Below are 16,185 nucleotides of genomic sequence, written 5' to 3'. Positions count from 1 at the left end.
AGTTCTTAAAAAATATTCATGGGGGAGAGGTGCCACTAGGGAGACTTGCCGCATTTTTGCTATCTTTACAACTACTTAGAACATTTGTTGGGAGAGAGATGCTGCTGGGGAGACTTGCCGCACATTTGCCATGTTTAAAAGGCCTTAAAAATTTTTCCTTGGGCAAGACATGCCGCTGGGGAGATTTGCCGCATTTTCTCCATCTTTAAAACTACCTAGACAATTTGTTGTGGGAGAGATGCTGCTGAAGAGACTTGCCGCACTTTTGCCATATCTAGTAGAATAAATAGCCGCAAAGTATGGACAATACTTCCACTTGAAGCGTCAAAGTAGAGCCTATATTTCGACTCGGGTTTTCAAAGATTTCAAATGTGTCCCAAGGATTTCAAAACTTTCATGAACATTATTAAATGTTTTTAAAATATTTGTAATATTCTACAAAGATTTTAATTTTTCTTTAAAGATTATGCACGATTTCGGATAGTTTAAAAGGATAAAAAATTTCGCAAAGATTTATAAAGGCTTAAGAAAGATTTAAACAAAGATTGGTCAAACACTTTTATGATTTCCTGAATAGTTTAAAGATTTCATTAAGTTTCAAAATATTTTGCAACGATTTTGGGTAGATTTAAAAGAATTTACAAAGACTTTAATTATTTCATAAAAATTTTTGATGTTTATTCAATATTGTACAACAATTCTTTGATTTCGCAAGAATTTTGATCATTGCAGAATTGTGACCAAATATTTCAAAAATATTTCCAAAATTTCAAAGATTGAATTGCCAACATTTCCAAAGATTTTACAATTATTACCAAATATTTCAAAAATATTTCAAATATTTCAGAAAGAATAAAACCATTTCAGAATTATTAAAAAAATATCACAAAGCTTTTAGAAATATTTAAATGCCACACACACTAATAATCTTCCAAACATTTCACAGAGTTTTCAATCATTTTCACAACTATTACTAAATATATTAAATATTTTGCAGATTTCTAAAAAATTTCGAATAATTTTTAAAGGTTTTAGAAAGGCATAAGTGATTTCAGAATTATTTCACAACATCGTCTCATTTTATTCAAGTAATATTTTTATAAAAACTTTCGATCCTAACGAGATTCTCGTTTATTTCACCAGATTTGTTTACAACAAAAATTTTTATTGACAAATTTTCAAAAAATTGAAAATAAATTTGAATTGATTTTTTGTATTCAGCTTTTAAAATAATTCTCAAAGAAAACTTCAAATTTAAAATATTCTAAAACAAAATTTAGATTTTTAAAGAAATTAAACTAAGAATTTAAAAGTCTTTCAAGAATTTTGAAATGTTTGGGAGAATTGAAAAGTTTTCTTAAAATTAAAAAAAGTTTTTAAAAAATAGAAAAAATTCAAGTAAGCTCAAAAAATATATTTAGAAGTTTTAAAAAGAATGACAAATAATTTAAAACTTAAATACATATAAAAAATATACAGAAAAATCTAGATTTTTGAATATTTCGAACTACACATTAAAAATTATTTTGGCAAATTTAATTTTTGAATTATCGAAAAAAGTACCTAAAAGAATTACGGGCATTTGAATAAAAATTTTAACAAAAAATTTCAAAGCTTTTTGCCAAAATCGAAAGGTTTCAGGGAAATAACAAAAATATCTTACGATTCGTTTGAAAATTTAAAATATATTTCTTTAATTAGTTTAAAAAACTTTTTGTTGAGTTTCAAAATAATTCAAACGATATAAAAAAAAGTCGGAAAGATTTTAAGGTAATTTGTTTCGTTTTTAAATATTTTTCACAATTTCAGAAAAAATTTTACTCAGATTAAAATATTTCGGATAGATTTAAATATCACAAAGATTTCCATAATTTTCCAAAGATTCCGAATAAATTAAAAATATATTACAAAGGCATGAATGATTTACCAATGATTAAATACAAATTTGAAAAACTTCACAAATCTTTTTAAAATATTTTAAAGATTACCAAATATCTGAAGAATTTCACCAATATTATCAAATATTTCAAAAACACTATTGACATTTTTAACATTTTTCACAAAGACTTTGAAGATTTTGAAACGATTTCAAAATGTCGAAGCAAATATTTAAAATATTTCGCGAAGATTTGAAAAAAATTATTTCAAATATGTGGCAAGTATTTAAAAAAATTCACAAATATTATCAAATATTTTTAACATATTTTGAATATTCTACAAAGATTGCAATTACTTTCTGAATATTTCACGAGATTTCGGATAGTTAAAAAGGATTTCAAAAAGAGTTTAATGATTTCCTAAAGAGTTCACAATTTTTTAAAAATAATAAATATTTTAGAAATACAATAAATATTTGATCAGGATTAAAATTAATTCCAAATTATTAAAAATACCAGAAAGATTTCGGATAGATTGCAATTCTGCAAAGACCAATGATTTTTCAAACATTTCACAAAAATTTCATTCATTTTTACTATTATTTCCAAATACTCTAAAACTATTTCAAATAATTCGCGAAGATTTCACAAGAATTTCGATTAGATTCAAAAGATTTTACAATATCATAAATCATTTCACAAATTGTTCAAACATTTTTGAAAGGTTTTCCAAAGATTTAAAGGATTTTTCAAAGATTTCAAATATTTCGCGAAGATTTAAACAATTTCACAAACATTATTAATTGGAAATCGAATATAATTATTTGGATTGCAATTTTTAGGCCAACAGTTGCATATTTGTAATTAAAACCTAATTCATTGAGTTTTTAAATAATAAATAGTAAGTTTTTTTATTGTATTCATATTACAATGAAAATTGTTAATACTTTTCAAGAAACAAGTAATTCGTTAGCAGATTTGCTGCAGTAGTACATTTTATACCAAGGAAAAAATTATTTTTTGGACACATGTAAAAAGATATGTAAAGATTCCCTGGGTATGGGCGTTTATTATTTAACTTTTTAATTTTGTTAAATAAAGTAAAATACCCCCAGGCATGTGGGTTGAGGTTTTTGTTTTATTTATTAATGGAAACAAATGAGCTTTCCCTGGGTGTGTGGGTTAATAGCTTGTCGTTTTATTTATTTATTTCAATAAATTTATAGTTTTATTTATTTCATTTTGAAGGATCTGCGTTTGATTCATTTTAAAAAACGCGCCGAACACGGCGAACCAGCCCAATAAATGGCGAAATCCGATTAGGTTGCTATACTGCTATACTGCTGTATGGAATGCGCAGTAGTCGTTCCTGTGTATTGTTGGGTTATAAAACCCCATATTTGAAACTAAAAACATATTGGAATCACTACTGCGCATCCCAGAAATAAGCGGATTCTACCATCACTGCTTCCTCACATGAAACATGCGCACTGCGTTCCGTTTTCCTTCGGGGAAGACGGAAGCAGCCATTTTGATATTCATTCGTTGTTTTACGTTTTAGAAGAGCAAATTTCAGTTGCAAAAGGTTCTGCTTAAAAATTATTACAAGAATAGGATCCTGCTTCGTAAATATTGATAAAAGAGCCTTGCCATTTGTGCAAGATATACATTGAATAGAATAGCTAATTTTTTTTCTCTATTTCAGTAAAAAGCTATTTTGCATGCACACATTGTTCAAGGCTGATAGTTGAACTACCTTGTTAAAAAATCCTTCTTTTCGGTTGAAGATTCCACATTTCAGATTAAAATTAATCTCTTTGGAGGCTTGTTATTGCACTTGTTGACTAGGACAGTACAGTAGAAGACGTCGGATCGGGACGGACTGGGTCTCGACTTTCCATCCGGCAGGTCGCAGAAAGTGGGGACTATTTCCTTCCGAGAATTCCGATACAACAAGTCCCGATGCGACGGATCCTACTGTAGTTAAGTTTTTAATCGATGAAATGACGATTTTGACCTGTTTTTCTAAAACAAAAATAGTTATTTTTATGATAAGGAAGATTTTGTCAACTGCGATGAAATTAAAACCTAGGTTTACAGATTGCCTTTCCGTTATTCTTTTTCACTAATTCACGAAGAAAAAACTTATATCTGCGGAGATTATGTTTTGCACGAAGATGTGTTTTGTGTGTATCATGCAAAAATTGACTCGAATTTGGCTCGGAGGCAGTATATACAGGATCGAGAATTTTTTGCAAAATAAAAAAATGTCCTCTAATATTGTGAAGACCTGTCGCGACGAGAATATTCAGCAGGAGGGAAGTGCCTAACGGTAAATCGCGGATAATGGGGTCTGGCAGGAGAAGACCGTTTAGAAGAAAAAGGTCTGCCACGAGAAACACTAGGAATAGATGCTGTAATTAGGCAAACACTCAAACTTTGAACTTTAGTCTGCTAAATAAATACAGATGATTATAATTTAAAAAATTTAAAAACGTGAACCTGCATATCACGAAAAGACTTTAAAAGAGAAAAAAGCGTTGCTATTTAAAAACACTGCGATTCAGGCATTTTACATTTGTTTTACGAAATGAGTTTTTAGTTAAAAATTCGTGTATTTTAGTATAAAATTAATCCCTAGGTTTGAAATTTCCTTGGTTTTGGTTATTCACGCAACCATTTGGATAAAAGTGAACTTTTTGGTTCAATAGACAATTTTGCTAGTTAAACCTTTAACCGTTTTACAGAAAATACGTCTTTCGGCATAAACGTTCAAAAATAGGGATGAACTTCTTCTCTATCTTGACTAAATAATTTTCATTTGTAGAAAATATACAAAATTAGAAGGCTCATCCTCGAATACTTATTTTTAGGGAAAATGAAAAATTGATCTTGAAAAGATTACGGAAAATTCAAGAAATTTTGAAAGTTTAGTGATGTGGCTAAGCTTGATACCATCTGGTCGGGGAGCGAAATAGTTCTTTATCCCTCTAAATACTTTTTTTACCTCCTTGGGAGTGATGGGTGAGCATTCTTAATCAGGTGTTATGAGGGAATCACACAGCTCCTTGCAGCAGTTTGTGTTATCTGAGTCTTCGTCCAGTATATCCTGCACTTCGTAGACTTTTCTCCAAAATACTTCGGCCGCCTCTGGTTCGAGCAAATGATCAACAGTAACTGATTCTTTTGGTCTTATGATCAACCGTTGGTTTTGCTTTACGGTTTGCATCGCCCAAAACTCTCGCTGCATTATTTAAGCAACAATTTATAGTCCAGAGGTCGGATTCTTCGGAAAAATGTCCACGGAGCTCGTCGTCCATTTCAGCCAGATTTTGAGGCTTGAGGAAAACCTGGGTGTTGATGTTTCTCCGGGTCATTAGGCATCGCTCTTCCTCTATCGGATGCCTGCCCGCGGTTGGTCTTAGTGTCACCTCTCTTTCTCTTTTGCCGGCTTGTTCTGGCTGTGGTAGAGTAGGCGTTCCGTTTACGTAGCCCCGTTTTTGGAGAACTTCGGCATGGTTTTGCAGACGTTGAAGCGAAAAGTGCGATCACTCCGGATGTTTCTTGCACCACAGAGCATACAGTCGTGCAATGTAACCTCGTTCAGGGGCCACCATCGCATCGTAGGACTCTAGCAAGTCGTGATTTAGTTCCTTGTCCATCTAAAGGTATTGAATCCATCTTCATTGGCTCCCCCAGCTCTAGAGTGGTGGGAATTATTGGCCGACCCAATCTCGGAAGCCCTGCGCGTTTGGTGGTTTTGAACCGCACTTACTACAACTATGCATAGTTTTTACACCTCTGCTTGGAGGTTAATTCCTTCGGTACCACCCCTGGACAATTGTCCGCGACTACCTATTCATTTTTGTAACCATATTCAGCAGAAACTCTTGGTATAGGGACTTGTTGAAAATATTAGTTAATTTTTTTATGGAACATTAATCTTTTTGGTAGAAAATTACTCTTATGGGTGAGAAATAAATATATATATATATTTTTTAATTTTATTTCTTTTTTATAAAAGTTGTCTTTTTTGGTTTCAAATAAATATTTGATACTGAAACCGAAGAAGTGAACAACGTGTTTACGGGCGCATATTGTACGAATTGCGTTTCAATAAAAACAATTTGCAAATTCCATTTTTTTAAGCACACATCATGGATTGTCCCATCGAATTAAGAATAGCTAATGAAAATACGAGAGTAAAAGGAAAGTTGATCTTTACTAATTAATGAAACAGCTAATTAATTTATTAATTGAGACATTAATTGGCAATTTAAGAAATAAACATACTAGTTTTAGATCATATTTTGTAGGAGAACTTATATCTGATAAAAAATAGGCGTAACTCTTCTGCTGATCAGATATTTACATTTCTTTAACGTCTCAAGGAAAAAAACACAAATAATAAAGTCGATAAAACTCACATCGTAATTTATAGAATATTTTTCCTAATTTTTCGGAAATTGACGATTTTAATTTTTCATGCAAGCCCCATGTTCCAAGTGAGAATTATTTTATACTAATTCCATTATAGATTTTGGTTTCAAGACAAACATACTCTGTACCAAAATTAGAATGATAATATGTAGCTTAGTGGGTAGAGTCCCTGACCGACAATCGGAAGACCTGGCATATTTTCCCAGCGGTGAGAAAACGAGGGTTCTTTTTCACAAATGAAATTTAATTCCAAAATTATAATTCTTTCCTGTTTTAATTCAAGTTTGTAAATCTTCAATAGATTTCATAGATTGGTTTACAATATTAACCGCACATGAGGCACGCATCTTTTTCATCTCGAGCCTCGGACTCGATTCGCTCTTCTAGCAACCTCGAAATCCTTCATCCATTCTTCTCCTAATCCATCCTCCCCTAGAATCTTAACCATATTCTCTTGCCAGCTTCCTTTATCTTCCATTCCTCTCCTACATCCTCCCATACATGCTACCATGTTTCCTCCTTCCATTCACATATTCTACACTTTTTGTTCTCATCTTTCTCCCTGTACATCCCCTCTTTTACCTCATTTCCTAATCTAAATCTTGCTATTCTGATCCACTTGCTCCCTCCCTATTCCTTTTCTAAATATATTGGCACTCCTTCCTTTTTTATCACCTCATACCATTTATTGCATTTTGATTCCTCAATCATCCCTCATCTTTCCATTAATTGTCTTTCCCTCTCCCTTTTGTCTAATTCTTCATAGCTTACTCCAGTCCCGTCTTCTGTTTCTCTATCATTAAAGAACCCCCTCCTTTCTTCTTCCCATCTCGTTAATTCTATCGCCCTCTCTCTCCTCTCTTCTACCTCCATCAAGCACTTCCTCGCCAATTCCCCTCCCTTTCTCTCCCTCAGGTTCATCTCAAATTTCCATGCCCTCCTTTCCGCTCTAATACTTAACTTATCCCTTTGTGCTTCTTCACTCACCATATATCCTGCGTCCTCCAGTCTGCCCTAGTGTGTGCCCACATTTATACCTATAAAAATTTTAATTTTGATTTATAGCGTACAATACCCCTTTCCCACTTCCCATTTTTGTTTGTTTTAGAAAAAAATAAATTTCATATTTTTTTCCGATAGGTCAACATTAACTAGTGCCCCCGAGCTGTTGTCATTATGATGGGATTTTTATTGCAGAAAGCTCGGTTTTCGAAAATATAAAAGAAAATAAGTACATTTCATTAATTTTTTGTATATTAAAGCTTGACCGCCTCTTAGTTAATGTTCAAGGAATAATTCACACTCAATTTCTTTTAATGTTGACGCCACGGACTTGAGAAAAAACTCGGAAAAAATTGTTTAAACGAAAAAAATTGTTCAAATAATTAATTACCAAATATGTTAAGTTTGAAATATCATTATTACATTCATCAACTGTATCGTTCATCCAGAAAAGTGATGCCTTTACTTTTTAGAGGTGAGAAAAAATAGCTTAAACAAAAATTAATTGTTTAAACAATGATAAGTAGTGAAACAATCATATTTATGATTTTGAGACTTTTTTTAACTTATCGAAATAGTTTCCAGTTAGTCAGAAAAATACAATTTATTATGGTAAGAGCAAATTAATAAACAAAAGTAATTTGTTGGGAATTTGCAAAGTTGAGCTAATTAAAATCCATATATTTGATATAAAATGTGTATTGTCCAATCTGTCCTACGTATCGTGCTTTTTTCAGAAATTAAAAAAGTTGAATCTTGCTATTTTTAATCAAATAAAAAGGTTCCTTAAAAGGCTATCCCAAGACGTTACAGGTGAAGAGTTTTTTTGTTCTCCTGAAAAAATTTCTAAATCAGGGTTGCCTCCTTATGGTTCTTTATGAAATAAACAATTTCATATTTCAAATCTTGAGGCCAAAACCCGAAACTTTCTATCATTATTTGAAGACATTATTATTTAAAATATTACTTAATTGCATAAGAAATTATGTTTGACTACTTACGTCTTTCTATGAACAATTGAAAAAAATACATCTTCATATCTTTGAAATCAAGAAAGTAAGGAAAGTTAAAAGAAAGGAAAAATTGCACAAAAATAATGGAGAATATTTAATATACACTTGCTTGGTCCCTTCTGGGTATTATATATCATGCCTAGGAAATCTGTATGATAGAGTGTATTGCATACTTTGCCTGGCCTCTGTTGGGCATTATATATATTGCCTAGGGATTATATGTATTTTTGGATTATAAATTTTGCCTGTAACATATATGTAAGATAAAGGAAGATAAAGGAAGAAAAGGAAAAGGGTCAATAAAGCATGTTCTTGGGATCAGAATTAAAGACAAACTCAGTTAAATTCATTATTTTGATGTCATACCCATTCAAAATAGACGATCAGGCAAGGTAGTTAAAATTTTTGATACCTATTAGTTTCACAAAAAAATAATTTTTTCTTTTACTCAGCTCAAAAACAGCCCTCATTGACAACCCAGTGTCACAGAATTTTGCGACGTCTTTACGACATCGTTACGACATCTTTACGACAACTTTACGACATCTCATGTCCATGTCGTTACAGTGTCTTTACGATATCGTAAAGACATCGTCAGATCATACGACATATTTACGATACCGCAAAGACGACTTAACGACATGGACATAGGATGTCGTAAAGTTGTCGTAAAGATGTCGAAACGGTGTCGTAAAGACGTCGCTTAATTCGGTGCTTACTGGGTTTGAGATTTTTTTTTAAATCGAAAAATGTCATTAGGATTAATTTTTCACCTTTTTAAATTCTCATCAAGAGAAGGTATTAGCTTTGTGTAAAATTTGAGCCCCCCCCCCCTCCGTTTTTGTCAATTGGATATAATATTTTAGTGTCCTAAAATAAAGGTCAAGGTCGTTAGCTAATCATTTTGGGTGAAAATTCGCGCGTCCAAATTTGATTGTACCCAAAATAATGAAAAATAAAAAAAGTCAATTTTTTGGTCATACTATGCAAGTTACGAAAAAAATAATAAAGATAAAATTGCGTGCCCTGGAAAGAACTTCAAATTTGTAATAAATCGCCTTTCGATAGGACGCGTAGTTTTTGTTTTTAGTCGTAAGAAAACAAAATTAAAAATAAAAAAGTATAATTTTTTTGGACTAACGACACAATCTAAAAAAAAAAAGGGAAAAACTTGTTCATCCAAAAAAGAGCTATACTTTTTGATAGGACACGTAGTTTTTGCTTTATTCGTAAAAAATAACATTCAAAATAAAAATATTGATTTTTTTAAAAAAAACGACACAAGGTATGAACTAAAATTAACAGACAAAAGTTATTCACCTAAAAAGATCTATAAATTTATTATTAATCATTTTTCGATAGGACGAGTAGACTTTCTTTTAATCGTAAAAAATAAGATTAAAAATTAAAAAATAAAATTTTTGGAAAAAGGACAAAAAAGATGAAAGAGGACATATGACCCTATATAGGTCCCTGTATTAGACCCTATGCAGATGCGCAGTAGTTTTTACTCAATCGTAAAAAACAAGATCAAAAATAAAAAGAAAAATTATAAAAACAAGGAAATAAAAATTAGTTTGATTCAATTTCTATGCATATTATGAATTGTAATGATATACGTTCATTGAAATGATACATTTTCCAGCGCTGCTGAGAATACAATTTGAAGCAAAATAAGAAACAAATATTAAAATAATTATGATAAATAAAATTGATCTTCGTCCGTTGACCATTGATTTCAAAAGGTCTGCGTCCAAAGTTGATTACCCATTTTTTAGAATTTTCCTCAAAACCAAAAAACTAAAATAAACAATTATCATGGGAAAATAAAATAAAAGAAAAATTCGAACCGCAACTATTTCTGAAAAACCCTTTAAAATGCAACTGTTTGATTGAAAATTCAACTTTTTCACCGAAAATTCATCTTTTGGTCTGAGAGTCAAGAATGTGAACAAACTTATTTTTTATAATAAATAAAAAATTTTATTTATGAAAATTTGTCTTTTTAGAATGAAAAATTCGTCTTTTTAGAAAAAATGCATCATTTAAGTTGAAACTTGAAAATTCAACTCCTTTGAATTAAATTAGACTGTTTTATTCAAATTGAATAGTTTTTAATCTGGTATTGTTCAATTGCGTTTATAATAGATTCAAATTTAAACTATTTCAGAATTAAAATTTGGTTCTCTGAATATTAGCATGAGTTTTAGTTAAATATTACGAAAAATATATAACTAATTTTGTTGATGAAGATCTTCTGTAATTATTAATTGAAAATTCCTTGAGATCGGGTGACGAATGCTTAGGGGAAACTCCTGTATTTCCTCTATGGTCATTTTTTTAATCTCGTTGCTGTACATATTTATTTTTACCCGTTCTTGAGGGCCATATTTTGTTGTATATATTCCACGAAGATATGTAAGATTTCCCTCCAATATTGCAAAGATGTTACCATTGGAGGTTGATAAAACCGATTGTTCTCCTGTTGGTATGGGCGCAAGAATACTATATCTAGCTCTTACGTGAATTGGTGCATCGCGAGGAAAAGTGTATCGTCGAACTTCGAATCGCCGATTCGGATTTTTATGAGGGATAAGCCGAACAGACTTAAGGTTCTCAATTTTTAATTCATATAGGCGGAACGAAGAATGTCTGACAGAAGGAGACCTTGACCTGGCACGAAGAGAAGTTTCAGCAAGAAGAGACGGCCTGACCGGAGGGCGCGGAAAATGCGGTCTGTCAGGAGAAGACTCTTCAGAAGATTTAGAAGGTCTGCCACGAGGAACACCAGGAATTGGAGCCCCATTAGGTAAATACTCGAAATTCAAACTCAGATCTGAAACGATAAACGGAGGATTTAATTTTAAATAATCGTTAAGCGTCTAAAATTAAATAAGTTGAATTCTGTCTCAGAGTTCTAAAAAAATATTTTAACTGAGAGAAACATGTTTCCAAAAACTAGGTTAGTCAGGAAATTAGAGATGATTCGATAGAAGAAAAAATTCAAATATTTAGTTGATAATTCGTTTTTCTTTCTTGTTGAGAATTAATTTTGTAACTGAAAATTTAACCTTTTTGCTTGTTGAAAATTTACATTTTTGTTTAAAAATTAATTAATTTGATTGTTAATTCGTTTTCTTTATTATTGCAAATTAATTTTTGTAAATACAAGTATAAGTAAAACTGTTTTTGGTGAGAAAGAATCTTATTGGTTAGCAATTGATCTGTGTTAGTTGAAAATCAGACTCTGAAACTTAGAAGAATTGTCAAAAATTAATTTTTTTATTAAAGATTCATCTGGCTATTTCATTGAAAATATGGTTTTCTTTTCGTAAAAGAATGTAGTATTTTTCGTAGAAAATTAATATTCTTGGTTGGTAATTAAACTTTTTTCGCAGAAAATTAATTTTTTTCTTTAAAAATTCATCTGTTTGGTTTTCAAATGGAGGAACCGCGGTCTGAACTTGTTTTATTCCCCAAAAATTAAAAAATAATCGTATTTTCTGATTGAACTACAATGTTTGTATAATATTTAGAGTAGTCAATTTCTTTAAAAAATTTGTCAATTATTTAAACAATTAATTAATGTTAACTTTCAAAATTTCTCAAAATTGAGCCAGAGATGTGGACTTTTTTGAAATTTGTATCCTATGCTACCCTTTGTTGAATAATTACATAATTTTGATACATTTAGTTTAATTTTTAATTAATTTATATTTGTTTAAACAATCTTTATTTGCTCGAAAAGTTTTTTTCGCTAACTTCAAAATGAAATAAAATAGAACACCTGCAATTATGTTTCTGAGTGTATAGTGTCTAAAAAGAATGAATTTGACACTTTTTAATTGTTTAAACAAATAAAATTTGTTTAAATGAGTACTTTTTCAAAAATACTTCAAAAATCGTATTTAATCGTATGTCCTTTATTTTATTTCATTTTTATAGTTATCGAAAAATAACTGCTTAAACAAATGAAAATTGTTTAGACAAATAGAAATTTGTTAAACATTAGTAAAAATGTTCAAATATTATGTAAGTATTTAACAAATAGTAGCATATGATAGTCTTTTGAGAAAAAAAGGACATCTCTGATTCAATTTTTAGAAATTTTGCAAATAAACCATGAATAATGTTTAACATAATCACATAATGTTTTTAGAAAAATTGACTACTCCAAACAATGACGAAATATTGCTTTTCAATTAGAAAATACGATTTTATTTTTTAATTTGTGGGGAATAAATAATTGTAAAATAATTTACATTTGTTTAAACAATTGACAATTCAGTAAAATTTATAGTAAATATTTAAATTGTCCATTAGAAAATATTACGATGAAAAAGACGTTAGAAATTGCTAAAAAGTAACAATAATACGTAAAAATGTAGTTTCTTAATTTTTCAGTAATATTTTCAGCGCTGCGGGGAGGGTGGGGCTGGGTTGAAAATGAAAGCTATTAGTATGTTTTTATTTTGCAGACACTCATCTTAAATCTCTAAAAAAGTAGTGTCTTTTCCTCTAGAATGAAAAAAATGTTGCAATGTATTTTGGACCACCCTATTATATCGCCAGATTTGTAGTGATATGCAAAATTTTCCGCCGAGACATTTTCATGTCTCTGTACCTTTTGGATATATGAGATATTTTTTTTCTCAAAATGTTCTCTAGCCTAGTTTCACTGGTTCATATTTTGTTCTAAAATGCAATGGGGCGGGCCAGTTTATATCTAGAAAACTTGGCATTCCCAGTGGCCACAAAATTTGGCGACGCCTTTACGACATTGTTACGACATCCTTACGACAACTTTACGACATCCTATGTCCACGTCGTTACAGTATCTTTACGATATCGTAAAGACGTCGCCAGATCATACGACATATTTATGATATCGCAAAGACGACTTAACGATATGGACATACGATGTCGTAAAGTTGTCGTAAATATGTCGTAACGATGTCGTGAAGATGTCGTAACGATGTCGTAAAGACGTCTCTTAATTTTGTGCTCACTAGGCTTTCATCAGGTAGGAATGTACCATATGTGCACACGCACATATGGTCAATCTACGTGAAGTTAGAGATATATTATTTTATTATATTCATCAATAAGATGAAGAGTAACCGCCAAAGACAACATGAGAGTATGAACAGTCATCATATTTTCTAATCAGAGGAAAAGCTATATAATCTTTTAATGGAGACTTGGACTAAAAATTCAACCAAGTGATATTGCAGTTCTTTATCAGATTATCCATTACGTCTTACATTCTTTATCTCAGAGATTATAGGCTTTAAATTTGTCCTACTGAGATATTTGTAATTCATTAGAGTTATCTTCGAGAAAAAATTTATAATTAAATTTTTTTAAATTGATATCACAATTATTATTAGCTTTTACTTTCAGACGCACCTAATCCTTTAAATAGGAAGTGTAAATATTATTACCCCGTCAATGATTTAAAATTCCTATTTATCTTCCAGTTTTCGTATAGTAAATTGTTAATTTTTTCCGGAAAATTTAAAATAGTTCGAAGGATTTAACTAATTTTGAAAGATTTAAAATGTTTTCTAAACATTTAAAAGGGTTTCGAATATGTTTAAGTTAGAGAAGGAGTGTTTAAAAATAGAATTATAATTCTTTATTTAAGCAGAAATTTTTATTTAGTTACCCTTTTATAAATAAGGATACAAATTATATTCTAAGATTCCCGTTCCATGTCCAAAATTACCTTGTCCAAAACGGATACACATTTTTAAGAAAATTCCCAGTTTCAAAATAGCAATTGTAAATCGTTATGCAAATCTCGTATTCTAAGTGAGAATTATATTATATTAATTATATTGTAATTTTTTGTTTCAAATAATAAATTGCCTGTTTCAAAATCAAAGTTGTAATTATTTTCCAATTCCCATGTCGCAACTGAAATTATAATTTATTCCGAAAATTCCCAGCTAGCCAGTATAAAATTACATCTGTCCACACAGAATATAAATATTACTTTTTTCAGTTCTTGATTACTATTAGACTTAAATATTATGCTATTTCGTTTAATAATTTCAGAAACCATGAAATTGGGGTTTAATTCAGAAAGAAGAAGTTTGGCATAGATACAGACACCAAAATTAAATATATGTTGATACAATTGTTAATAGCGATTTTGATATTTTTGTAATGGTCATTGAATATAATGAAAAAAGTTTCTTAAAATTTTTATAAAAAATTCAAAGAATTCGATCAATTATGGCAGAATATGTACAGGGAGGCTATAGTTTTGGAAAACTTTGAAATAAGGGAAAAGTCAAAGAATTTCTTCTTCAGAAAACTTCAGATAAAACTCAGGAGATTTGCAAAAAAATTTGCAACAGTCAGGGAATTTCTATAAAATATTGCAACACTATGTCATTTGGACAATATAGAAATGAAAGAGAATTGATCATTATCCTCCTTTGTATACATGAAGACGCGGAGAATGTGGTCTGGCAGGAGAAGACGTTTCAGGAAAATAAAGAGTTCTGCCACGAGGAACACCAAAAAAGAATTCCTATTTTTAACCCTTTAATTTAATAGAACTATTTTTTAAACTAAAAATTTAACCATTCCACTTTCCCTTAAAAACTAAATTTTCTAATAATTGAAAATTGAAGTATTCGCTTAAAAATGTATGTAGCTTTTTAAATACATCTTTTGAGCTGAAAATTAAGCTATATGGTTCTAAATTTATCTTTCATATTGAAAATGCAACTAATTGATCTGCAGTTGAACAGCTTTATCAAAAATTAATTTTTGGTTTAGAATTAATCATTTTACTTTAACACGTACGACTTCGGCGAAAAATTAAAGAAAATTAAATTTTTTATGTTCTAGAAAATGATTGTTTTTGGTCAAAAATTAATTTTTGCACTTAAAACTGTATCGTTTTATTTGAAACGTAATCTGGATAGTGTGTAAGACAGTAACCTCTGTAGGTTCCAATATAGGAACAAATATTACGTACCTGGTGTCTTTTTTTTAAATTAATTGTTTTATTTTGAATGTTATTTTTTTCTAATAAGGCAAAAAATACGGGTTCCATCATTTATTTTTTCATAGCTTGTGTCGTTTGTCAAAAAATTAATTTTTTAATGTTTATTGTTTTTAACGAATAAAACAAAAACTTCGCATCGCCCGTGTGGAAAAAGCCCCGCTGAAACCTCTGAAGATGAGGGCCCCCTGCGAGGGCCCGCATAGATATTCCAAGCGTGGAAATTTTACGAGAGTCCCTATCGAGGGCCTAGCTCGGTTACACTCACCGATTAGCGGTTAAAATTTCAAATTCCAAAAAGTGAATATTTTTTCAACACCACAAATTTCAAGGTTTCATGAGTTCAGACTTAGGAAAAATAATTTTCTGTCAAAAATAAACGTTTTTCTTCTCGTGAATTTTTTCATATCATGCATTTTTTGGTTCTCAAAACGTAAAAATTTGAGGAGAACGACCAAGTGAAATTTTGCATTAAGCCAATACCTTCTCATTAGGATGTAAATGTAAATATAAGGAATATTATAATTAAGATTATTATGCAAATAGTAGTTAAGAACATTAACATAATTTAGTCTAATACTATCTTGATGTTGTCTTAGTTTCATGGAGAAGGACCTTTTTTTCTCCAATATAAAAATTTCTTCCTAAAATCTATGAAAATGATTTTCCTTCAAGACCTGTCGTTTGCACTAATAATTCTCCTATATATACTATGTTTTAGATTTTCAACAATATTTTAAATGCTACTCTTCCTAAGCCTGAATCCTTTATAAAAATTCTGTTGAATTAAAACAAAAAACTAGGAAAGATGATTATTCCTTCTGATCACATT

Source organism: Belonocnema kinseyi, chromosome 9 (genome assembly GCF_010883055.1).
Source record: "Belonocnema kinseyi isolate 2016_QV_RU_SX_M_011 chromosome 9, B_treatae_v1, whole genome shotgun sequence".
Taxonomy (NCBI): Eukaryota; Metazoa; Arthropoda; class Insecta; order Hymenoptera; family Cynipidae; genus Belonocnema; species Belonocnema kinseyi.
This window is presented reverse-complemented; position numbering follows the sequence as displayed.